Here is a 24842-nt window from a genome sequence, read left to right as displayed (position 1 = left end):
CACTGCCCTGCAGGACCGCATGGGCCCTTCATGGCAGGAGACAAGGCAACTTCCACTGGCTCCTGGGGGATTTCACAGGTTGTGAGCAGCTGTCAGAAAGCCCTGATGAAATTGTGGTTTTCAGCTGTCACTACCAGAAATAGGGCTTTCCCCCTAGTCAGGGAGTACAGCCTCTTGGGGTGAGCCTCTGGGCTCTCCCTAGGTAAAACTCAGGCAGAAGTTTGGGCAAAGAACCACAGCATGCAGACTGACCCCAAATTTCTACAGCTCTTGGGATTATGTCTGCCACTACAGGGAGCTGTTCGCTCCAAACTGGTTAATGCATTTGCATTCCGTCTTGCAGCAGAAGTACAGCTTTTGGTTATTCCAGGAATTTCTTTTGCAATGTCTAACACTGGGCCAATGATCCTTTAGAATTACTATCCATGTCCTTGTTCTCTGAGAAGCCTAAGTTGAAATACATAACCGGCAGTTTCAGGACCTGTAAATATCTTCATCATTTCTGTTCAAGGCTTACATTCTGTGATCATGCTTTAGCCCTAAGGGTGAAATTCATCTCTGTGGGGCCATGCCAAGGCCATGCCATGCAAGTCGCACATGATGCTCTCAGCTGGAGGGCAAGGGAAAAGCTACTATACCCTTTCTGCTGATTATTAGCACTGGGATGGATGCCAATCACTGCAATGTATTCATCTCCAGAATAGTTAATTTTAACATGACATAATCATGGAAAAATCTTATAATTGTCAAGATTTAAAGATACTTAAATTTTAATGTTTTATGTTAATACTAAAAAATACTATCACTGTTAATATTAATTTTTATAATAATAGATATTATGTATGCAAAGAAAAAGAAAAATACACTAACTTAAATGATAAATACAGCTGCATCTGTAAGCATTAGCTGTGATGCAGGTTCTAGAATTCAGATTTTTTCTACTACTCTAAAGAAACGGATAATATTTTTTTAATTGTGCAATGGTATCCAGAAGCAGTCCATGTCGAAATGAGCCCTAGACCTTTGTGTTCCATATTGGCAATACAATGAAGAATAGAGAATTATCTCTGTAAAGGAAGAGATGGTTTTATTTAGTCTAAGGACTCATTGATAGAAGAATCACAATAACTCTCGACTATCGTGTTAATACATTGTGTTTCAGAAGTATCAGGAGTAGCAGAGTGAGGTAAACAGAATAAGACTCAACAAGTCAGCAGAAAAGTTCACCTCTTACTTCTTCTGGACTGAGAATATCTCCCCTTAAACTTCTCTTTCCCAAGAAATCCAAACTGATTTATACAAACTTCTTCCTAGGCTACTTATAGTTGCCTTGTTAATCTACTCAACAAACCCACAGTGGTCAAAAAATAGAAACTCTGCTCTTTGTGAGAAGTATCAATGTTTTGAAATGCCTTTGATTCGGTATCAGACAAAAGTACTGAATATTTTCACAAAATGAAATATTTGGAACAGTTTTGAGCAAGAAATTTTGAAATGAAAAATGTTAGTGTTCTCCAGCAAAATAAAACAGCCAGATGTTCCCCAAAGATTTTACTTTGAATGGGAACTTAAAACAAATTGTACTCAGATAATTAAAAATGAAATGTGACTGATACTCAATTTAGGTCATATATTCTACAGCACGTTTTTTGATATTGTGCATCCTCTAAATTGGTTCTGAAGTGAAAGAAAGACCTAAAGTGGTCTGCTAAGAAAAATCTCAGCAGTGTCTGCTGCTGGAGGGCTGGGAGGTGGAAGGGAACATTACGCTACTGGGGGGCAGCTTCCTGCAGAATGGTGGCACCTCCTTGAGTATGAGGAAGCCCAACATTCAGGGGATTCCCAGTGTGTTTCAAGGTCTGGGCAGTTTGGCATGGTGAGAGGTTGGCAGGGGCATGAGTAGCAGCTAAATGCAACACCACGTGTCTCTAAATTATTTCCATTATTACTTCCAGGAGGAATTCCTGGACGAATTCTTCCCATGCTCAAAACTGATCCATGTATAACTCAGATACTCAAGATCTGCTCTAAGGGAAGGCATATTTTACAGAGACTCACAGGAAAAAAACAAACAAACAAAGCTTCACACAAGATCAATAAGCCATGTCTTAAAACAACTGGATCCCAGATAAAGCACTAAAACATACTATAGGGAACAAACATATATTGGGAAGGGAATGGATTATCTTAGAACCTAAGCAAAACCAAGTAACAACAAAATGATTAATTAATAGGCAAATCCTTCTGAAATTTCTCTTGGCAGATTCTTTCCATGGAAAGAAATGATGGGAGAAAGTGATCAGCAGTTATTAAAAAGAAAACCAAAATCTGAAACAGCAACCGTCAATGTCCTATTAAGATACCTAGAATGCTTTCCTTTTAGAAATTAAATGTTAGCACCCGATATCACAATAGAATTAACACCTCTAACAATCTCCGACTGTCACATTGCATTGTTTCTTCAGAAACGTTACCAAACACATATAGCTCCCGTACAGCTGCATAAAATGCATGCAGCTCTGACTGAAATATTGTCAAGCCAGGACAAAATACTGCAATCATTTAATAGAACAGAAAAATCTTGGGGGGGAAAAAAAACCACAACACCCCCTCAACCCCCTCGAAAACCAGACTAGGCCAAAAAATGAAGAAAGACTATGTCCAACAGAAATTGGATGCTCTACAGGAGGGGGCAGCATGTCACTTGGCACCACAACTGGAATCTAGCAGAGCCCTGTTGCCTGTTCCCATGAAAATGCACCCTGGTCTCCAAGCTGCATCTTTTCTAAAAGTCACATCCTGCCATGCACTACAAACTCAGTGGCAGCAGAGAAAATATCGTATCTTCATCTGAGTTAAGTTCCCCTTCTCCTTCCCCTCTCTGCAGTTCTCCAGCTGAATGTCACCATGAAAACCGATGGGTTATCAAATGCACAAATTTCAGGATGCATAATTTTTTTCCCTGTTCCTGCTGACTGGGAAATTAGAGGCTTCCCAATTTCTGGGGCATTTAGTCTGTGGGGTGTGAATGATACCAGAGAGCTCAACTGAGAGAGAGCAGGTATGTGTGTGGTGTGGTACCCTCCTCGCTGCCCTGCCAGGGGCAGCTGCCCTTCAGCTCCTGCCTGCTGTAGCCAAAAGCCGGTGACTCCATCTTACCCTGGTCTGCCGTGCAGGCAGGGCACCCCTATAGCTGCCTGTTTTTACGAGCACTGCCTGCCACAGCAGCCCTGGCCCTGCATACTAATTGGCACATTTAATGACTTTCTTTTGCTCTCCCTCCTGTCTCCTCCTGAGCTGCCGTCTGGGAGCAGAGGAGCCTGGCTGCCATGGAAACTGAGCCTCCAAACGCCCTGAGCCTGCCGCACCAACCTTTGGAGAAGATTCCAGTGGTGAAGCTCAAAAAAAGGGGATGCTTGAGGGGGTGTAAAGGCGGAGGAGTGGGAAGGGGTAATGCTGACTGTGGCGGGAGTGGGTCTGGGCTGTTCTGCCAAGGCACTGCACAAGCTGAATGTATACTGGGCATAAGAAAGCAGACATTCAGAGGGAAAAAAGATTAACCCTCTGTTACCTATACTTTTCTTCAAAATGTTTCAAACGCTTCTCAATCCCCTCCCTCCCATCCATTTACAATCTGGATCAAACACCCCTAACGTGTACACAGGCCATGTCATCAAAGGGGTTTTGATAATCCCAAATAGGACTCAGACATCTGAAGGACTGTGTATAGTGAGAAAAAGTGCCAATTACGGTAAGCAAAAGGTTCAAGGGAGCCTCAGGCCCTCCACAGCACAAGCTGGCAGAAGACAAATCCCTGCCTAGGCAATAAGGCTGTGATCCTGTGCCCAGCCTTTCAGTCCTGCCTCCCTTTCCCAGGCTAGTGTCAGGACTGCAGTGGCATGGAAACGCAGCCTTTGTGGCACTGTCTGTGTGTGCTGATGCCTCTTCTGGGCAGGCACCTAATTCAACTCCAGCTCTGTGTCCAAAAACATTCTGGACCTTGCTTCAGGCCATGTGGCAATAGGAACTGCACTTTTGTCCTCAGCTCTGCCTCCTGAGGATTTCTGGGCATAGAGAATCATAGAATCATTCAGGTTGGAAAAGACCCTTGGGATCATCGAGTCCAACCATCTACCCTACTCTACCTATACTCTACCCTATAATGGGGGTAAGATAAGTGTGCACTTAAATCTGAATTAGCACCTAAATTTCAGCTGTTGAAGGACACCTCTTGCACCGTGCCCTTGGAAGCTTTCTGGCCTGCAACTGGAGAATCTCCTTCGGTGTCTTTTTTCTAAGCAAAGTCCCCCATAATATGATTTATTCATGCAGGGAGCCCTCAGAAGGTCAATAAAACTGGCATGCTCCCAAAAATGCACACAAAAAAAGAGCAAAACAAGGAAGAAAAAAACCCCACTGTTCTTTTAGTGGAACATTCAGAAAATTTTAGATTGGGTCAGCACTTTTCTGAAGACTAGATGGAGCTGTTTATGTCCCAGGCAGACCCTTTCATGCAAAGGACATAACAAATGTTTCCACTCTCATTCTCTGTCCCAACCACTTGAACAACCATCCTAATGCTGGGAATTCACTTCAGATACAAGTCAGAATGCACCGTGCCATGAAGCTGTGCAGGGTTTTGGAGCTGAAGTACCCGAGACACCCAAGAGAAGCCCTGCTTGGTATTCCTGTGAGGCAGGGGGATGTACCGCAGCACAGGCTGGGGAGCAGAGTGAGACAGGTCTTAGGCGTGACAACTAAGGACAGCCTAACCTGCTTCCCATAGGGATACTTCCTCTAGCTAAGACCAGCAAATGGAGACTTCTGCTTGGATTTTTTTCTTTTAGGTACTTTGTGTTGCCTTGCACCTGGTCTTGCCATTAAGGAGAAAGAACTCCCACTGACTTGAAAAGGAAGAGGACTGCCCCATTATAAATTTCAATACACTAGGTCTGTCACATGAGGTGCTACTACAGCAGAAATTGCTGCATAAAAGATGAAGTGCAGAAGGAGTGTTTGCAAGTCACTTACAGTAATGCCTAACCTAAGAGAGAAAGCTGTTTTACAGTGTTTGCAGCATTTGTGTAAGCCTCCCCTCTCATGTAACTGAGATTTTATTAAATAAGAAATAATGTTTGAAACTGACCATGTTAGAGGATTAAAGGAAGGGAAAAATATTTCTTTTCAAAAAAATTTGAGAACTTGGTTGTTAGTGTTACCAGGACCAAATGCCATTCATCTAAGTCTGAAGGTATGCAGGTGGGAAACTGCAGGTGTATGAGTATCATTAAAAAGAATAACTGTGCCAGAGAGCTGATGCATGGATAAAAACAGTCTGTCTGTATCTTTATAAGAAGAGTAGGAAACAAAAGCTTCTGTAGAAAGGGATCCCACTCTACCAGCCTAGTGGTAGCCCACAGGGGAGTCAGGATGAATGTGAACACAGGTGATCCAGCAGACAAAGCATATGTGGATTTTCCAATCACCTTCAATAAGGCTCTACATTAAAGGTTATAAAAAAAAAAAAAAAGCTGCTGCAAGGTTTAGGAAAGGCCTCTTTGTGGAATGAAGGCTGGTTAAAGGACAAGAAGCAGCAAGTGGGCTTCTATATCTCAGGATAGAGAGGAGGCAGTAGTGGAGTCCCTAGAGGTCAGGATCACATTCAACATCTTCATCAACGGCCTGGAGACGGGAGGACATTGCCAATTAGTGCACCTGTGGGGGTGATACTAAGTTCTTGGAGAGGCTTTTGTGAGAAGGATCTCACAAAACAGAGAGAGCAAGCAGCAGATGATCTCAATGCAGTTAACTACATGCATGATAAGTAGATGTAATGTATTATTATTACATTATTATACATATATATTATATGTTAATTATATATATTATACATTGTATACTATATATTCTGTATTTCTATATATCTTTATATATTATGTTATTATGTTTATTATATATAATATTATATAATGTATTATTTATTATATAATAATTATGTAATAATTATTATATAATAAAAACCTATGTTTACACCCAGCACTGGCAGCTACAACTCGGGAAGGAGAATTTGGAGCCATCTCTGACACCAACAGCTCAATGAGCAGCAGCTGCCAGGAAAACTGAAGACACCAGCACAGATACTAACAACATGGCATGGGGCATAATGCTGCCACATTACACAGCCATGTGTCCCCCATGTGCCTTTGGTGCTTTGTGCAGTTCTGGTCTCCACAACTCATAACTGTGGCATTACTGGAGAGAGGCACAAAAAGAGAACTAGAATGGTTGAGGCTTATGAAATCATTAAAGTGATGGACAAAGTGAAGTCAATCAGAAACAACTGCAGAACTGTTACTAGTAAAGTCTGAAATACTATTAGAAGAGGACACTCAATGAAATTAGTAGGAGGTAAGTTCAGAACAGATAAAAGTATTCATTTTACATAATGGGTATTAAACTTTTGGAACTTGCTGCCCACAGTTATAAAGGTAGAGAGTATGAGTAGGTGCAAACAAGGATGAGAAAAATTAATGAACAACTGGTTCATAAACAGAGAGTAATAGGAACTGACAGGAATGCACCCTGACATCCCTCATCCACAGATTATAGATTCTGGAACAGCATGAGAAAATGCTCATAAAAAATGGCCAAAGATAGGGCAGACAGCTTACAAGCAAATGTGATTTACATTTAAGAACAGGACACTTCATAGAAAGGCTGGAGAATCACAGGCATATTGAACTTGCTTGGGCAAGTCAGGACACTCAGGACAGCATCTGCCTTCTCAGAGAGAATTAGGCCAGAATGGAGAGCCCCACGTATCTATGAGATGTATAATTTTGCATATGGGCCCAGTTTGCACCTCAATTTATTGCTTATTTTCATGTACCGTGTTCATTTTATATCAGGAGGACTGGGTTAAAACTTCCTTTTGGTAGGGAAATGAAAAATCTCCCTTACATTTTGAATTAAAATGTAATGAAATGTTAGAAGAGCTTTGGTATTTTACAACAAGTCCTGGGGAGCTGGGTTTCTGAGTGGGCATGTGCATATGGGCAGTAGATAAAGGCAGAAACATTTGTGAATATACTTCATCAGTGCAACTGATCACATGTTTACATCTGCATCATTTCTGTATAAATATTTTTTATATCATATATATGACATATGAGGAGTTTTTTTGTTCTGGAGCGAAAGATTCTGGCACCACTAGCAATCTAAATATGTACTATGGAAAATATTTATAATTACAGGATCTAATAATGTTTTTCCACAGAACCTCTGTTTAATTCTGTGCATTTTCTAGACTGTGCTCAGCAAATGAGCTTATTTCTTCTTACTTATTCTTTCTTCTTAACCTTATCACTCAGGTGTGTGACCACCTGCCTGACTCCTTCCACATCTAACGTTATGCAAACATAACAGATCTCCGCAATGCGTCAGCAACAAGATTTGACTGTCAGAGTTCAAACTGCAGCAGAGGCACCTGGTTCCTCATCTACTGGACCAACTATGCTGTCCCTGAACTGCTGGACTAGAAGAATGTAGAATGGGTCAGCACTGGAACCAAGTGTCGGCATAGTGGTTCCAGCAAACCTGTTGCCTCTTTGCTGACTTTCAGAAGAACAGATGCTCATCCCACTTGCGGGATGCCCAGGAGGAGGATACATTGCCTTGGTAGAAATACAATGGGAGAGCTGTGGCAGGATGGAACACAGTCTGTGTTTCTCCAGATACTAATGTGGGAGCCAAGCCCTTCTCAGTAGTGCACTGGAGTGGCTTGGGAAGTCATGCAAGCTCAACCTTAGCCAACGAAGTGGAGAAGGCTATGAGGAACTTTTGTGTTGGGAAGTGTTTAGCAACCCAACCCCATGAAAACAACAATAATGCACAGATTTGGCTATGCGCACACCCCCTGCTCATATTCATGCACATAAAAGAACCAATTTTACCATTTACACATCAAAAACTATTGAAATCAAATGAGTATCTGTGTCTTTTAATTTCAGGACCTTATTCCAACATACTGGAAACTGCAATGATTAGGTTTTTTTCTACAAAGCAGAAGAAAGCGTTGAGGTGAAGGGCTGGAAACTGCAGTTATGAGTTGAATGCCAGAAGACTTTTGGAAGGACAAGTAAACTTTTTGTTTTGTTTGTGTTTCAAGGGGGTGGAGGATTTGCTATTCAGAGGGTAGTAATCTTGAAATAGCTGCCTGGTAATAACTATAATTTTACCTGTCTGTCCCCGGAAATCTCCAGACTCCTTTTAAATTCTGAGTAGTTGCTCTGTAAAAGGCAGAGGACCATCCTATATAATTAAAATTACAGCTGCAGAGAGATACTCTCTGGGATTTCAATGTAGAGCAAAAGCTCCACTGCCAGCCTGGGATTTGTGTTTCCTGCTACTCGAAGCTCCTGATGCTTACAATGAAGAGCATAATCACAACAATGCACCCAGATACCTGCTGGAAATCTTGACCTTGATGATATTCAACCTGGTCCCAGACTTAGCAACAGAAGAAGGGATGAACCATTAAGTGAGCTTTAAGGCAACTTCCACTGGTCCTTTTCTAACAGAATACTCTTTCTTTTCTAGGTGTTGTAGGGAGAGGTGGAGTGAGACAAGAATACCATTCAGCTTTTCAGAATAACAATTATAGATTTCCCTTATTACATCTTCTGCTATTATATCCAACAGGAAAATTAGCCCTTGTCCGTTTCCCCATCTTCACCGTGCAAGCCTCAGGAAGACTGCCATAAGGGCGTGCTGTCCTTCATATCAGTGTTGGACTACTACTCCCTGCATCATCATATTGAGGATCTCTAGTACTTGAACAGACCTCTAGAACTTGAAAGGTCTAGGCAGTGGCTAAGGTTGTAATGGCTTCATGGTCTCTGTGAAAGAAGTCTGGAGCAAGGCATATAACATGCAATAATGAATGTGATGAATCTTCTATACAATAAAAATCCAGTGAGAACCTGGCATAATCCAGCATGGAAGCCCCTATGCTCTTACCACTTTGCATGCGAAGGTGTAACTTTTTTACCTAAGGGTTAACTGCCACCTCACTGAACCACCAAGGGCCATAATAAACTTTGTCACAAATAGAAACCACTCATGTTTTTAAGATGGGCTGAAAAGGTAAGTTCAAATTGTCACTCCTCTTGAAAACAATGAAAAAGTGAAGAAAAGAGAAGGGAGATACAGATGGGGCAGAAGAAGAACTATTTACTTGTCTCCGCACTTTAAAACTTTCTTCTAATTTTACCCAATAGCAAACGGAGAAACAACAATGGGAAACAACAAGGTCAAAGCAATATTTTCTCTGCCTATGGTCAAACAGAACCATCTGTAAAACTAGAACCCAGCCCACCTGGAATGTGGAGGGTTAAAGTCTAATTAAGCCTAATCAAAGTGAAGGGGGTGGAGACTGAATGCAGAATTAAAGAACAGATTTTCCCAAAGTCACAGAGAGCATACAAAGTCAGGCCTGATTTTCTGTTTTGTGTGTGGTTTCATAAGCCATGAGAGAAGCTAAGAAGTTACAAGTATGAGTAGCAGAGCTACTGTTTTCATAAACCCAAAATATTTTATCTTCAAAACCTTTTCCTTGTCATGAAAAATCAGCCACTTTAAGATGTCTCACATATGGTAGTAACTCTACTTTGAATACTCTGTGCAGACTAAAGACGGGTGAACTGATGCAAACAAAATGAAGTATCTATGCTTCAAAATATGACTTATGTTGACACTCTACAGAACCAAATACTTCTCACACCTTCAGTAGTTTTGGTTCTTTATGTGCTTCAAGGTACCACCTAAGAATTGTGAGGCACATGCTGAGTCCTCTTGCACCGTATCACATAGTTTTCCTACATCACATCATTCCCTTCATAAATTGCACAGCGTCACCTTAAAACAAGAGTTTTCTTCCCAGCTCACAGGCTGCCTAAGAACCTCAGCCCTCAATGGTTAGAAACCTTTTTCTAGTCTCTGCTTAAATTCTTTCAAGGCAAGCTTGTACTCATTTGTTCTTATGCAAACATTGTCCTTTAGTTTAAATAGTATTTTTCCATCCCTGATGTTTATTTACTCTTCTGATGCATTCATATAGCACCATTCTTTTAGAGTCTCCTTCAACAAAGACTTTAAGCAGGAACTGGTACTGTACTTCAGTTTGGAGAAGTATTCTGTCCTCCCCACAACCAGCCAAAAAACCAGCTTGTTTTTCAGCTGGATTGTTTCATCAATACAGTTTGTTCTGTGGCTGAAAACACACCTTTGCTGGTGCAGAAAAGTGGATAATGCAGGAATCAGCTGTTGAGATTAGCAGGAGAGCAGGACCTTCCTTTTGGGCAGCAGGGATGGCTTATGCTGCTTAGAATTTTTGCTGAACTCTTTGTCTCCTGTCATAAACCAGGCTGTTCATCTCTCTCATTGTTCCAGGATCTCTTCCCAATGCCTGTTCCAGGTTTACCCTTCATGTTCTCAGTTGCATTAGCCTCTTCGACTATATCTTCATATTCACCACTGTCCTTTTGAGACCTGATGTTAAAAATTAATTTTGCCTCTAGGCCAAACTAACTCCCCACATCATCATGTCTGTAGTGGTGATACTTTCCTCCTCATTCTATTTACATTTAAACAGTCAAGGGATCCTCTCTTGTTTATTTTAATATTCTTTTCAAAGTCAATCTGAAATACATTTTGGCACTTTTTATAGTATCCCTCTTTGTCCATTAGCCATACCCTCCTGTGTGTTTTTGCTTACTCCCAGTGCCCTTTATGAGGTAAAATCACAGATAGTTCTGCAACGTATTGCTCCCCATCTTCTCTTCTGACTTAGGGACACAATTTCAAACTACTTTCTGCACCTTTATTTAAAGAAAATCCACATTTCCTTAATACTTATGCTGACCCAAACAACTAGGTCCCTCCATTTCTCAGAGCTGACCCTCTGAAACAGCAGTAGAAAGACAGTAAGAAAACAGGTACTCCCAAAATTTTCAGGTCACAATTATTGCGAAGCCAGAAGTTCTGAAAATCCGAGGCAGTTTTTAAATCCATCACTACCCCTTTAAGTCCATCACTACTCCAGTGAGATTTACTTACAATAGGAAATTATTCAATTACAGGTGCAGAATAGTTGCCTACGTTATGTAATCTGAAGGCTAAACAGATCCAGATCTATTCCTTTTTCATTTTCTATTTTTCCTGCCTTTTATCTTAAAGAAATCTACTAAGATGTCATAAAATACTGCCAGATTAAAAAGAATAACTAGAAAAGAAGCATTATTTACTTGTTTCCCTTATTAATTCTGTTAATTAACATAATACCGTTTTCCATATCCCTAATGATATGACTGAGAACATATAATAAACACAAGATACCTTTAAAGCAGCGAGCTTGTACTTTTTGAGTAGCACAGGCAGAGAAGCGTACGTTCCAGAAAAGGAGCATTCAACCTGCTTCTGAATAGCTTTGCCATCTGCATCAAGCTCGTTCCACAGTTTTAGAGCTAGCAGTGCCTGCAGACTAGACATACCTTCCATCTCACATTGTACAGTGGAGCTGTATAAACCTCTCTGTGAAATTCCTTTGTATTTCCTGGTTTATGCCATTTTATCTGTGCTTAAAGCTGTATTTGCTGCATGTAGTACAGCACAGCCTTCAGTTTCCTCCTTTCCTATTTAGAGTTTTATTCTACTAACTAAAGCTGATTGAGACAGAAAACAAGAAGGTTAATATTGCATAATATGTGGGCATATACAAGCTGGCTCAGCTCCAAAGCCACCATTTAGTCCCTCTCCAAACTGCCATGGAAATATTTGTTGTTCAAAACTGTATGTTCCTCCAAGCCTGACTGATGTAAAAAAATCACAACTGTGTGTGTCTGTGCAAACAGGGAGGAGTTGTGTATAATGGATCTTTTGATCAGTTTCAACAGAATTCCCCTCGGCAGAAAATGGCAATATTAGGCCTTTATATCTTAAACAACATATAAGCTTTATTTTGTAGAAATAAGTAGTATCTGTCAGCTTTCTGCTGAGGGGCACATTCCACTCACTCTGTATTGGCACTGAGCTTTATTTTAACGTGATTAAGCTTTTCCCACACAAGTACTCAATACTAGATTCTTTCCTCTAAAGAATGGCTGATATGGCATGAGAGACCAGTCCTAGAATATGTGAGGATACTCAAGGAGCATGGAAAAGTCACTCGACTGAAAACTGCAAAATTCCCTTTTTCATTGGCGCTTTCAACCTAGAAGACAAGACGAGACATGCTGCCAAAATTATGACATGAAATATTCAGCTCTATTTTGATCTCTCTTTTTTTCTCTGTGTCTTGTTTTGCTAAAGATGATTTAAAACTCTGCTTGCTGAATCCAAAAAACAAACAGCTCATGCATATGACAGGCTGCCAAGAATGCAGGATCCTGCCCTTCGCTTAGCTCACAAGCAAGAAAAATCTCCTACAAGGATACTGCCAGCCAGCTATGCTGCAATAAATCTCACCATCAGAAAGTAACATTGGCAGCATGATCAGCTGCAAAAGGACTGTGTGCAGAGCAGTAACTTGCAAAGAGCCCAGCCTATCAGTTAGCCTTCCAAAGTGACTTGGTGGTGACAGGCATCTGGTAAGTCAATCTGGAAAGAATCTATATTCTCCAGATAATATCACATTTTTGTTCTGTGGGATTGGGCAGTATGAGGAAGGTAGATGACAAAAACACTAGGACAAATGATTTTTAATCGTCGTGTCTGTCATTCATGTTGCCTCTTCCCCCAGTTCCCCACCCCAGTCCTCCCCCCCTTAATATTTATACTGGAAGTGAAACGATCGCAACACTGATATGTTATCAAAGAGTATCTGGCAATATATTTAATGAACAGTCTTTAGCTTCCTAAAATTCTATCACCAAAAAAAAAAAAAAAAAAAAAAGAGAAAGAAAATGAGAGCAATTTATTTGCCCTGGTTTCTTCCTTTCTGTGTACACCATTAAATCCAGATTTATAGAGACATAATCTTGCAAGTCATTAAATAATTTGAAGGACTCCCTTCCCACACACACCTTGGAAGGACTAAATGATGTTATAAAATAACCTGCTGAGGGAGGATCAGACTGCATCATATTTTACATATCAGTTGAAAAAAATCCCAGCTTACATTTCCAAAAAAACATGTTTACTTCATGGTGTGGCATGCTAGGATTGGATTACAGGCTGACGTGATTTTTTTTTTCACCCTTTAGATACAGCAGTTGCAATTTGCAATTAATGAGGATAAAGGTAAAAATCCTGTCCCCAGTGATGTCAATGCCAGTTTGCTCATTGGTCTGGAAGCAGGACAAGTTTTTATTCTTTGAATGTGTACCCGTGTCTTTCTGTCTTCTATTAAAATTATATAGGCTACAAAACTAAACGGCTTAGATCACATTCATTTTCGATAGCAACAGAAAAAAACCCCAGTATTTTGTGGTCTAAAGTATCACAATGTCAGTGTTTCTTTACTTCTAAATGGCTTTTAATCTATTTTATTTTCACTATGTACTTCTTTATTACAACGGCTTGTTATTCTTTGTAGATGTGGATTTGCAGCCTTTTACTCTACTATCAAAAGTCTCCCGCTATAGCTCTTCCTTAAAGTCCTGGCTTCTAAGCATGTGATTATGTGAATAACTAAAATGACATTAATTTAAAAATGTTCACTTCCAGGACTCATGGTTGTGGAGAAAAGCTTGAACACAGCTACGTGGAACAGAGGACTGAAGTAGGGTCTGATGACCCCCAAATATCATGGGTGACTACCATTTAAGCTTCTTCCAAAGCGTACCCATCTCTACCTGGAAAGTACTTGGTCTTCTTTGTTTTCTGTGTTGCTCCCGTTGAAACAGCTTTTCCAGACTTAGTTCTTATACTTGAAAAATTCTCACTTACACTCTCAGTCATGCCAGTGCATACACATTTGTTTTTAAGACAGTAATGACCTTTTGCCGGAATAGCTCTTTAGCCTCCTGATTATACACATCTTGTCCCATTGTATTTCTTGTTCACAATTTTTGCCTTTAACAAAAGGGCCCAGGAATGAAAAGACACTTTACAGAACCCAGCATTTGTTTGCTTGTTTAAGTATAAAAATGTAAGCTGTTCTTATGAGTTGTTGGGTAAGGAAGTGATTAAACTAATGATTTCTTTTAATAATTAGAGCTAGCAATGTTGTAGCATTCCTGGTGTGGAAAAAAGCACATGTATTTTCTTTAAGTTGCTGACAATGGTTTGGTCTCATGTACATCAGCAAGGATACACATTATTGAAAATCGTTGCTGACAGTTCATCAGTTGCCTCTTTAACCTGGGGCCTACCACATCCCTGTTCTTCATGACTCAACTCTGAATAAGGTGGTTCCTGGTCACATAATGCATACAGGAATGCAGCTCCACAAACAAAACCAAATTCAAACAGTCTTCCCTCATAATTGTCACAAAGGAAAAAAAAATGCCACAGCAAATTAAAAGCATGATTATTCCAGGTGAAATCAAGAGTTAAAATACATTGATCAGCAAAGACGTAAGACAACTTGAGCAAAGTTGTGCTTCTATAGGGTTTAAACTAAGGCTCATCTACTGTTAAACTCCTGACCAACATAAATACGTGCTGGGGAATAGCTTAAAAACAGACAAGATAACTTTTATGTCTCACTGGAGAACAACACAAAGATGTAAGACTAAATAGGGAATAGTTTTGAAACTTCATTTGCATCACCTCTCAGAGTTGGTACCGCTATCTGAGCATTTCAATGGGTCTGACTACGCTTCCAAACCAAAGAATGAGACATCACTATTGCGATATCAAGCCTTGGATGAGAAGAACTGGAGAAGAGAGATAGGAACTGATTGTATACTGAATTTAATGCAAGCCTTTCAAACCCGCAAAGGCTGGACAGCAGCTTTGCAAGGATACTGTTAAGGGATAAATAAATAGAATGTTCTGAAAGTAAATTCAAGAGTATTAAGCTAGGTATGTTTCTTGAAAGCAATTTAGTACAATGGGAAGAATGAAGTTACTTCCCACTCATGTGGCTTTTCTTCTGCAGATTTGTTTACCTACCTCATGGAGACAGAAGCATTTGAGTCACCGTGGTATTTTCTTTTTTTTTTTTTTTATCTGTTCTTGATATCAGAGGCATATTCCCTTACTCACCCTAAATCAGACCTTCATCTCTTTCTAAAGTTAGGCCACAGATGCTTGACAGCATTTTGTAAGTGTTTTGGTTCCATTTTATGTAAGACTAGATTAATGCAAATCCGAGTTATCTCTGAAGCCTAATTACAAAGTTCATGAGCCTGCAAGATGGAAAATCACCTCAGCTCTGGGGTGAGAGAGATGGAGAGATGTTCCATTTTTTGGAGAGATGTTCCTGATAACCTGAAAAAATTCAGTATTGTTCATGATGTCCAATATTGAAAAGGCTTCAGAAAGGCATTTGCATTACAACTACACAGGTAACCTAAAGTACGTCCATGTTCTCTGTCACCAATGCCAACAGGGTCAGATTGACCCGTCTTTGCTAATGATTTCCCTTCCTCTCCACATTGGACAGGTCACATGCAAACTGCCTGCCTGGCCAGGTCCTCCATCAGACAGCTGAAGGACCTGGAGAGCAGTGAAGACCTAAGTGACCTGCAGTAACACACACTGCTTCCCTTGTTCTCCATTTCCACTCGCCATCAGTAGCTCTTTGCTATGCATGCACCAACCTACAGAGCCAGATTTGTAGGCTTTGCTCTGTTACTAGCTGATGCTGTCCTCTTATCCTCTCAATCCATCCTGTTACACATAGCACTTCACAGTCTAATTGTCTAGTTCTTCCTTTCTGTGCTTCCTGAGTTCTGTGAGCCAGAACAGTGCTCGTTGCCCTTTGAGCCTAGGAAAAAAAATAATGCATATTTAGGAAAACTGCCTAGCAACTGCTTTCCTTATTGCAAGGGGAGAAGCCATTTGCATAATAAAACTTTCCAGCTGGAAGCCTGCAAAGACTCTGCTGGGAGCTAATTCTGTGATCGGTCCTCAAAGAAGAACTCCAGTTCAGTCCTGCTCCCTCTGAGTGGCCTTTCTGTGCTGTCCCCACCATCAGTGGGGGTGGTAGCATGGTCGCAAAAGGTGCACCAGTATTCAGCAGCAGCCAGGAGCTGCCGTTCCAGTTTCTGACTGTGCCCACAGCGCTTCCAGAGACCTTTTCTCATTTGGTTCCCACATTATCTTTTCCTCACACTGTATGCATTACACATCACAAAGTCAACAGCTTCAGCTACTAACCTTTGGAGTTCTGTCATTTGCTTTGCGGAATTCCTGCCAAAAGCGACAATTGTAGCACTACAGTACAGTATCTCTCTCTCCAGATATTTACACATGGTTCCTCCCCACAATTACTAAATGGCAATAATGGTCTGCACAAAGACCTGGCCCAGGAATAAAAACTACAGAAATCACTTCATCATTTCTCTTGCCGTTCTATACCTGGTCTCTAGAAAATGTTGCCTGTAAACTTTTCACTTTCTGAAGCCTCAAACAAAACATTGGGTCTAGTAAAGTCAACAGAAAAAGCCTCCACCAATCTTCCAACTACAATCCAGCAACTTGTGAACACCGTTGTGATGGGGGACAAGGCCCTCAAGCGCTAAACATCAAAACAGCAGTCAAATCATTTCAGCACCTGCAAAAATGGCTTTGTAGGGCTGTGCTGCTACTTAATGGAATGAGCCGATTTCGATCAGTTCTGCAAAGCTCTCCAAATTGCAGTTCGTAAAGCTAATTTCAATGTGTGAATCATTGCTTTCTTGCAATTTATATCCATATGTGTGGTTATTTTTGAGAATGATTCAGTTTTGTATATATAATTTTAAAAGGACTTTTTAAGTTAATGAACATCTGTGCTAAGAGGCCCTCAACAGAAAAGCTTGTGTCAGCCACCGGTGATGCTGACTGTGTAAACTTCCTGCTATTCTATAGGCATGCATATGGATCCTAAGGCTCTTACTAACTGCATACAGCAGGAGTAACCCTGCTGAAAAACACAGCATTAAAATGCTTTAAAAATGGGGTGGGAAACCCAAAATTTCCATCCTTGAAAACTGTAATATCTAGTTTATTACAAGTTTGGGACCAAACAGTAAATTCTCAAAGCTTTGAACAGAAGCAAACAGAGGGAAAATTTCCACTTGAACATTTCCAAACACTTTGATTACATTTTTGATCTATGTACATTCCAAGCTTTTACTACAGTGTAGTTCAACAGGATTTCTGCATTTTCTGGCATATGTTTCTAGGTGCTGCTTCCTGGATGGACTTATTTTCTCAAGATGAACGTATTTCTTGACATCCTGCATGAGAACTACGGTGGTATAAATCTAGTGGGGTTGGATGTACAAAGGAATAATTAGACAACCAAATTCAATGGGTAATCAAGTATCTGGTCACAGAAGGAAGGTCACTCTGCTCTAGTTCGTCTTTTAATCAGCTCCATTTTTCAACCTAGTCATTATGTTTTTCTGTTTCTGCATTCTCTACACTCTTTGATCTCACAGACTGAAGGAGAATGTGCTCCAGGAGCTGTGGAGCTGGCTTCCCACTTGCACATTTCATGTGAGAGGGCTTAAATCTGGCAAAACAAAGTATTTCCCAACCTCCCAGTTAAAAATCTCATTTTCTGTATTACCATCTTGTCATTACTCCTGCAAGACAGAGTTTACTAAGAACTGACTGTTAAATGCAGCATCCTACACATGCTATACATCTGATGTTCCTTCTCCTAGCACTAATATGGAAAACGTTCTGGGACTCTCCTCTTAGGACCTGTGTCAGTAAAAACAGATGGAAACAGAACTATAAGACCAATGACCTTGGTGTGAAGGTGATGAGAAAACTTCACTTGGGATGTGACAACATCTGTAGCAACGCTAAAAAAGAAGGAACTGTACTTGCTTGAGACAAAGCTGAATTTGGCATCTCTGTGTAAAGCTGAGCAGGTTAGAAAACTACAATTCCAGACAAAACACCAGCAGTCAGGGATGTGTAGGTAAGAGCTGGAGAAAGAGCATGCTTCCTGCACACAACAGAATATTCTCTGTCATGGACAAGTAGTAACAGGCAACAAGCCATGCTGCTAATCCTTTAGCATCAGGATAACGCCATGTCCTGGTTTACAGAAGTTTCTAGATGCTGCCATTGTGGTGACCTTTACAAAGCTTCTAAAAGCTCTTCAAAATCATTAGGCCTAATTCTGTTTGCAATTAAGTTCAGAGTTACTGCACTGACTTCAAGGCAGCTAGTTCGGATTTACATCTCTTAAGCTGGCCTGTTATTTTCTGTACTGTTTCCAGTTGCATGAAATCATCTGTGCACGTCCTCCAGGGCTGTTGGAACCCTCTGTCCTCCCCAGCACTACACATGATGCAAAGAGCCTCTGACGGAGGAGGAGAGCCGAGAAGTCCATGTAGGGAAGCAGATAATTTCCTTTTGAGCAATGCATGCAAAAATAGCAGCTAATAAAAAGCCTTCAAACTGTGCCTTCAAACTGTGACAATTCAATACACACACCTACGAAGACGCCTTGACAAGCCGCTTGACTTCTCAGTAACTCTTTCTTGTTTTCTTTAGTGCAGCCTCCTCTAAACTCCCCCACACAGGTATTCATCTCTGTAGTGACAGCTGAGACCTGCAGGTGTTTGCTGCTATTGCCCTTTCAGAATAGACAGACACTTGTTCCTCACTGTAAACATTTGTATCGTGGTGCTTGCCTGGCTAGTTCCAGCCCAAATAATGATAAAACAGCCTTTTCTTTTTTTAGCCCCTTGCTGTCATGCATTAATTCTCTTTGCAAATAAGCTATTTCCAGTACCAAATGCCTAAGCGAAATCACTCTCTGGTGATTATTTTACTAGCACTATCTTTTAGCAAGTGTTTTATATAGAGGGTCACCAGAAAAGTGTATTACGAGGTTGCCAGAAACACAGCACTCTACAGTATTAGGCTCAGACATGAAGGAAGGACTAGCCGGCAAGATGCTCTTTGCCATTTCACAATTCTAATACTAATGTTATTTCACTATCTTCAAACTGCTACTCTGGCTTTGCTAAGCAACAGGGGAGACCAGAATTGGGACTGTTTGCTGAGGACTGTAATACTTCAAGTGTTACAACAGTTTCTCAAAAGGGTTTTTGAGCTTTTTATGCAGAGAGAAGGTCTGAAAGCTGGGTATTTTTAAAATTGGCCTGGAATGGGGAATTGCGAAATTCTTAGTTTTTCTGAAAGTCTTCCTGGGAGGCTAAGAAGTGTAATAACTTCTCATGTTTTACCTGAAAGTGCATGGGAACTCTATGTTTTAAAAAGATATCCCTTCCCAAAATATTCACTTAATGTTAACATTAAATAGAAGTGATCAAGAAACAAAACATTAAGAAACAAAGCCACAAAAACCTAGGAAACTTCCTTTAAAATCTTTCTCACTTCTTCAGCTGCTTACTTTTGGTACCATGATTCTGTGTCTTTAGTTTTTTACTCACCACCAAATGAGACAAGACCTGAATTTTAATTTAAAAAACAAAACCAAAAAAACCCGAAAACCATACCAAACCAAAAAAACCAGCCCCCAAAGCAGCTAAAAATAAGAGAGAGACAACAGTCTTTCTCAACCAGTAGAAGTACAAAATGTGCCAGTACGAACTGCAAAGTCATTCACTGAGGGATTGAAACAAAAAACTTCCAAAAAAAAGGGATGTTCTTCATTTGGAAAGAGTAGAAGAGGAGAGTGACCCAGGGCACTGTTTAACAATACAGTGACTGTGTGCCAATGACATAGGCCACGTGAGTCTAGGATGTACTGTGCAGTGCGCTTTCATTAGAGGCTGGGAAGCGCCTCTGATCCAAGAGCAGGAAAGTATTTGGAAAGTACTGCACACAGTCCTAGCGATGTCTGTACCGGAAAAAGACACAAAACTGCTGTTTCACACACTGAAAGTCATGGGAGAAGGCTACTATGAGGAGAAGAAAAATGAAGAACCTTTTCTCCTGACAGCGGGCCTTCTTTAACCGTCCAAAAGAGTCTAGGAGGGGACAGGAGTACTTTTTCTAAATATACTTTAGGTGTAAAGGCTAGGAAAGGAGGAGAATAAAGTGATCAAGTAGGTGTACATTCATCGTGAGTTAGTTCAGGTTACTGATTAAAAATAAAATTTGTAGCCATTACGACGACGAGGTTGTAGAGCAGCCTTCTGGGGAACGCCCTGGCAGCAGGATCCTGCTTATTTGCAACATCCACTTTGATGGTAGGGGCTGTGTGACAGGACAGGAATGATCCAGGAGCTAGAAATTCAAGCTTCAGAGACACAAGACTGCTGCTATCCAATTTTGTGGTATATCCAAGAGACGTTTGAGAAGAAGCCTGTCAGTGTTTTTCACGCTGCTCTGTAATTATTCATCTAACTAAAGTCTTCATGACTTTCATTGGGTTGCCTGCATTTTTGCTTCCCCTCTTGCTGGCTTTGAGAGAACTTCAGTTCCTATACATCTCTGAGGTACTGAGGACAGGTTGCAGGGCCAGATGTACCCTGAGGGGTGTCACCAAACCCCAGTAGTGCCAAAGACTGGTGCAGCTGGCTCGAACACTCATAGCATTATGCAGTTTGCCAGTTCAGAAGGTAATTCTCACCGAGACAGACTGATGGGGCTTGCTGTCACCTCCCGTTGTGTGTCGGGTGTGACTGACTTTCAAAGATCTCTCAGGAATTTTTGCCAAACGTAATTTCTCTTTAGGTGTTTAGGACACTGTTGACACCTTTGACATCTCCTCCTCTTTTCCCCTGGCAGACTGGAATTTTTAGGAAGTTTGGTGCCTTACATAGAAAGGGCTAGTGTTAATTCATAGAACTCATAGAACTGCCTAAGTTGGAAGGGACCTTTTAGATCATCGAATCCAACTTTCAACCTAATGCTGACAAAACCACCACTAAAGCTTGTCCCTAAGCACCACGTCTACCCATCTTTTAAAAACCTCCAGGGATGGTGATTCCACCACTTCCCTGGGCAGCCTATTCCAATGTTTGATAACCCTTTTGGTGAAGAAATTTTTCCTAATATCTAATCTAAATCTCCCCTGGTGCAACTTGAGGCCATTTCCTCTTGTCCTGTCGCTTGTTACTTGGGAGAAGAGGCCAACCCCCACTGCACTACAGCCTCCTTTCAGGTAGTTGTAGAGAGCATTAAGGTCTCCTCTCAGCCTCCCTTTCTCCAGGAATGACTGGAGACTTAATGACTATGGTGGTTTTCCATGTGGGTTGAGGAGGTCTGAGGTTCTTTTAGCTCCTCCTGCTTTAACACCTACTGCTTGGCTTTCTGCAAGAGTGGAAGGCTTGGGCTCAGTAACCTATGTTACTTCTTCCAATCCTACATGCTATGTTCTCTATAAATACCAAAACATGGTACAAAATATGCAGAAAATTTTAAAGAGACCCCAGGTCACTGAACTTTATACTGAAACACATGCTCTTGGGTTCTTCTGCCCCATCTGTGCCAGAAGTAGAGGAAACTAATTTGTGACTTATGAACCTCTCTGTCCCTTCGGGACTAGTTGGGCCTAAAGGAAGATGGAAACCTCACTAATAGCCCCAGTCTTTTGACAGATCCTTGTGTGGTTTGTACAAAAGGAGGAAAGAAGTCCCTATTTTATTGGCTGTTCCTTGTGATGTTGCATAAAGGCAAGTTATACAATAGCTAAACAGGGATTACACAACTGAACTCCATAAATCTAAATCAGAAACAGAGTCTCTATCCTGCAGTGGACAAACATAAAAATGTGGAAGGGTGAAATTCTGGTCCCAATGAAGTTAATGCAAAGCTCTTCCTTACTCTGGTGAGATCACAATTTCATCCAAAATCTTGGCTCAAGCCTGAAGTTGGCTGACCAAGCTGGATATTTAGAGCATATCCCTGTTAAGTTTTTCCATGTACTGGGATAAAATGACCTCTCCCCGCCCCCCTGTTTGGTTTTTTTTTTAAGCTTTTTGCTTATGATAAAGAAATGCAGAAAACTATTTTACAACCGAGTACTGAGCAACCACTCACAAACCTGAACTGGAAGCCTAAAAAGGGTCTGATACGCTATCTCTCAGTGCAAGAACAAATATTAACAAAGTAGTTGTTCCTGTGCTTCAGTGTCAATACTTTAAGCCACTGCTGCTGAGTCACGCTACTTGGGTATCAGAGGGAAAGATGGCAAAGCCTGACCTGTGGGGGTTGGGAGTCCAAACAACAAAAACCAGGCATCAACAAAACAAATAAAAGCCCTGAAAATTATGAACCTGAGACCTAAGCTCTGCGAGTAAATAACTTTGTGAAATGTTCCACTGTGCTACAAGGACTGCAGTGCAGCAGAGTGTTGCTGGAGCTGTTTGGCACACAGACCAAACTAATTACTTGACAGTTGTTTTAGTTTGGCCTGAGGTGGACAGCAGCGCCAGGTAAGAAAAGCCACTGCAGTTTCTTCATGTCACCAGGCTCATCTGGTCTGACTGTTGAAAACTATTGCTGTTACACTGAATGCTAGCATGTACACCAGGGCTCCCCTTCCCCCCTGCGCCCCCGCCAAGATTCCTGCCTGATAAAAAAAAAAGGGAAAAAGAACAGAGGAGAAAATGGAAAGCTTGTGCAATCACGGCCACACATCACGTATTCCCAGCCCAAAGGTTATTTCTCGCTCCTTCTTCCCTGAAGCATCTCTTAACAACTAAGCTGATTCAATGCAGAATGTCATTAACAATCTAACAGTGAACAAGGACTGGGGATCATCCCTATCTTACAGAAGCAAGCTATAAATAATCATCTTGGGCAAATCTAACATCCTGACAGAGTGGTAGGATCCCAAAAAACTGATTCCAGTGTATTAATAAACACAAATGCTGAACCATTTCTTGCAGAGCTTTTTGGAGCTGTGTAAATCCTTCCAAAAACCATCAGATAAAGCTGTCAAGGTTGGGGAAGAATTGCTTCTATGTATGTGATTAAGCCTGAGTAGTTAAAAAGACTTAGCCTGCTATAAACAATTAGGTATGGTAGGTCAGTGCCATCCCAGTGTCATCACTGACAGTTTCATTACTTAGGTCTGCCATGTACATAATTCTCTAGGCAACCATCTGGAAAGCCATCATATTTTTGACTGTTTCATGATCAGCTTCTGACCAGCCTATCTATGGCCCAAATAAGGCAGGCCAAAGGCTTAACTCTAACTTCCAAATTTTATCACTGTGAAATATGGTGGCAGAGCAGGCTGTCTGTCCCTCCTCTGCATCAGCTAGAAGCCAGCTGGTACATGAGGGGCCAGAGAAATGGCCCTTCTTGTTTTTCTCACTGTGCAGAGCCAAACAACTACCCAACTTTAAGTTTCATACCCATCCATCATACTGCAAGCCATGCATGCATGGCATGGAACCATGCTACTTCACATCTTTATTCATTCCCTCTGGCACTTGTCTACATCTTTCTCCCTTCATTCACACTTGTGTCTTTTACTAACACCTCTCTACACTTACCTTTCCTGCCTTTTTCATTCCTTCTCTCACATTCATAATTACATCCGCTTCACACTATCCCCTCTTTCTTCTCCTTTGTTACACCCTGGACCCCACAGATCCTCCCTTGGCCTCAAAAAAAAGTAATGGAGAGAAGAAGGAAAGAAGAGAGTGATTCTTTATAAGAGGCAGCAAGAAATGCAGCGTACCGCTTGAATGAGGTCCTTTGAGAAGTACTCAAGGACTATCCAGGTTACCCAGAATTTCCTTCCGTGAACCCCTGCTTTCTCCAGGTCATGGGTCTTCTTCTAAATCTGTGCTTCATTGGGTAGAAGCTTTTCTTTTCTCAGGGATTAAACCCAGAGGTACATGAGCAGGCAAGATGACACCAGATTCAATACACTATTGCACGCCTGTGCCAGGCCTCACTTGTCTCCAAGTGAGCCCATACGATTACTTAGCTTCCATCCCTTTTTGCAGGTAGTTTTTCTGGAGCAACGTGTATTAATTTTTTCCAAAAAACCACAGAGCATTAATTGTTCCAAAAAGCCTGCCTCTGACTATCAAGGCCTTTGCAAACACTCACTGTTAAGCACGGACATTCATTCTTAAGTGTAATGATGAACACAGTAAACAAATCCAGTTTAACTGAAGTACAGAACAGAGTCACGCCTCCAGTCCCAACAAATGTTGCTCATACTTCAGGTGCAAAATCAAGAAACCCTGGCCTTTGGTGCTCACTGGTGTCCTCACAAACACAAGTAGAGGCAGTGATTACAATTCTGTATGTTTTTCCAAGTTCTGAAGCGCAGTCATGCTTGTTTTACATTGACCAAATAGCTTGAAGTGCCAAGTTTCCAAAATAACAAAATATAAGAGGAATCTGCCCCTTGTGTTTACTAAATACTAGGTTTGCCGTTTGAAAGAAAAGACAAAGAAGAGAGGAGACTGTTACTTCTCAGCTGCTAAGTGAAACAACACTTAGCAATAATTCTTGTGTGCAGTTTCCTGTGCCCTGTCCAGCCTCATCCAGATGTAGAGATAATCTCTTTCTGGGCATCCTACAAACACCGACGCTGCTGAAATGAGACTCTCCTTTATGGACACAGCAGCCCAAATTGGGTGGCTAAGGAAGAGTCTTTCATTTTATCTATAAGGAATTCACTGACAAGAAGTCATGTGAGTTAGATACAGAAAATGTGCTTAAAGATGCCAAGTGGCTTACCTTACAGGACAAACTCTAGGGCTTATAAACAGCTTGGCCACGGACTGCCT

General features: G+C 41.1%; 1 protein-coding gene across 4 annotated transcripts in view; it reads right to left on the bottom strand.

Moving 5' to 3' along the window:
* Positions 1 to 24842, bottom strand: part of NTRK2 (neurotrophic receptor tyrosine kinase 2) — a 208114-nt gene that overhangs the window by 17264 nt on the left and 166008 nt on the right. The window lies entirely within an intron of this gene.

This window comes from Numenius arquata, chromosome Z, assembly GCF_964106895.1.
Source record: "Numenius arquata chromosome Z, bNumArq3.hap1.1, whole genome shotgun sequence".
Lineage (NCBI taxonomy): Eukaryota > Metazoa > Chordata > Aves > Charadriiformes > Scolopacidae > Numenius > Numenius arquata.
Note: the sequence above shows the minus strand (reverse complement) of the source record. Positions and strands in the feature narration are given on the sequence as shown.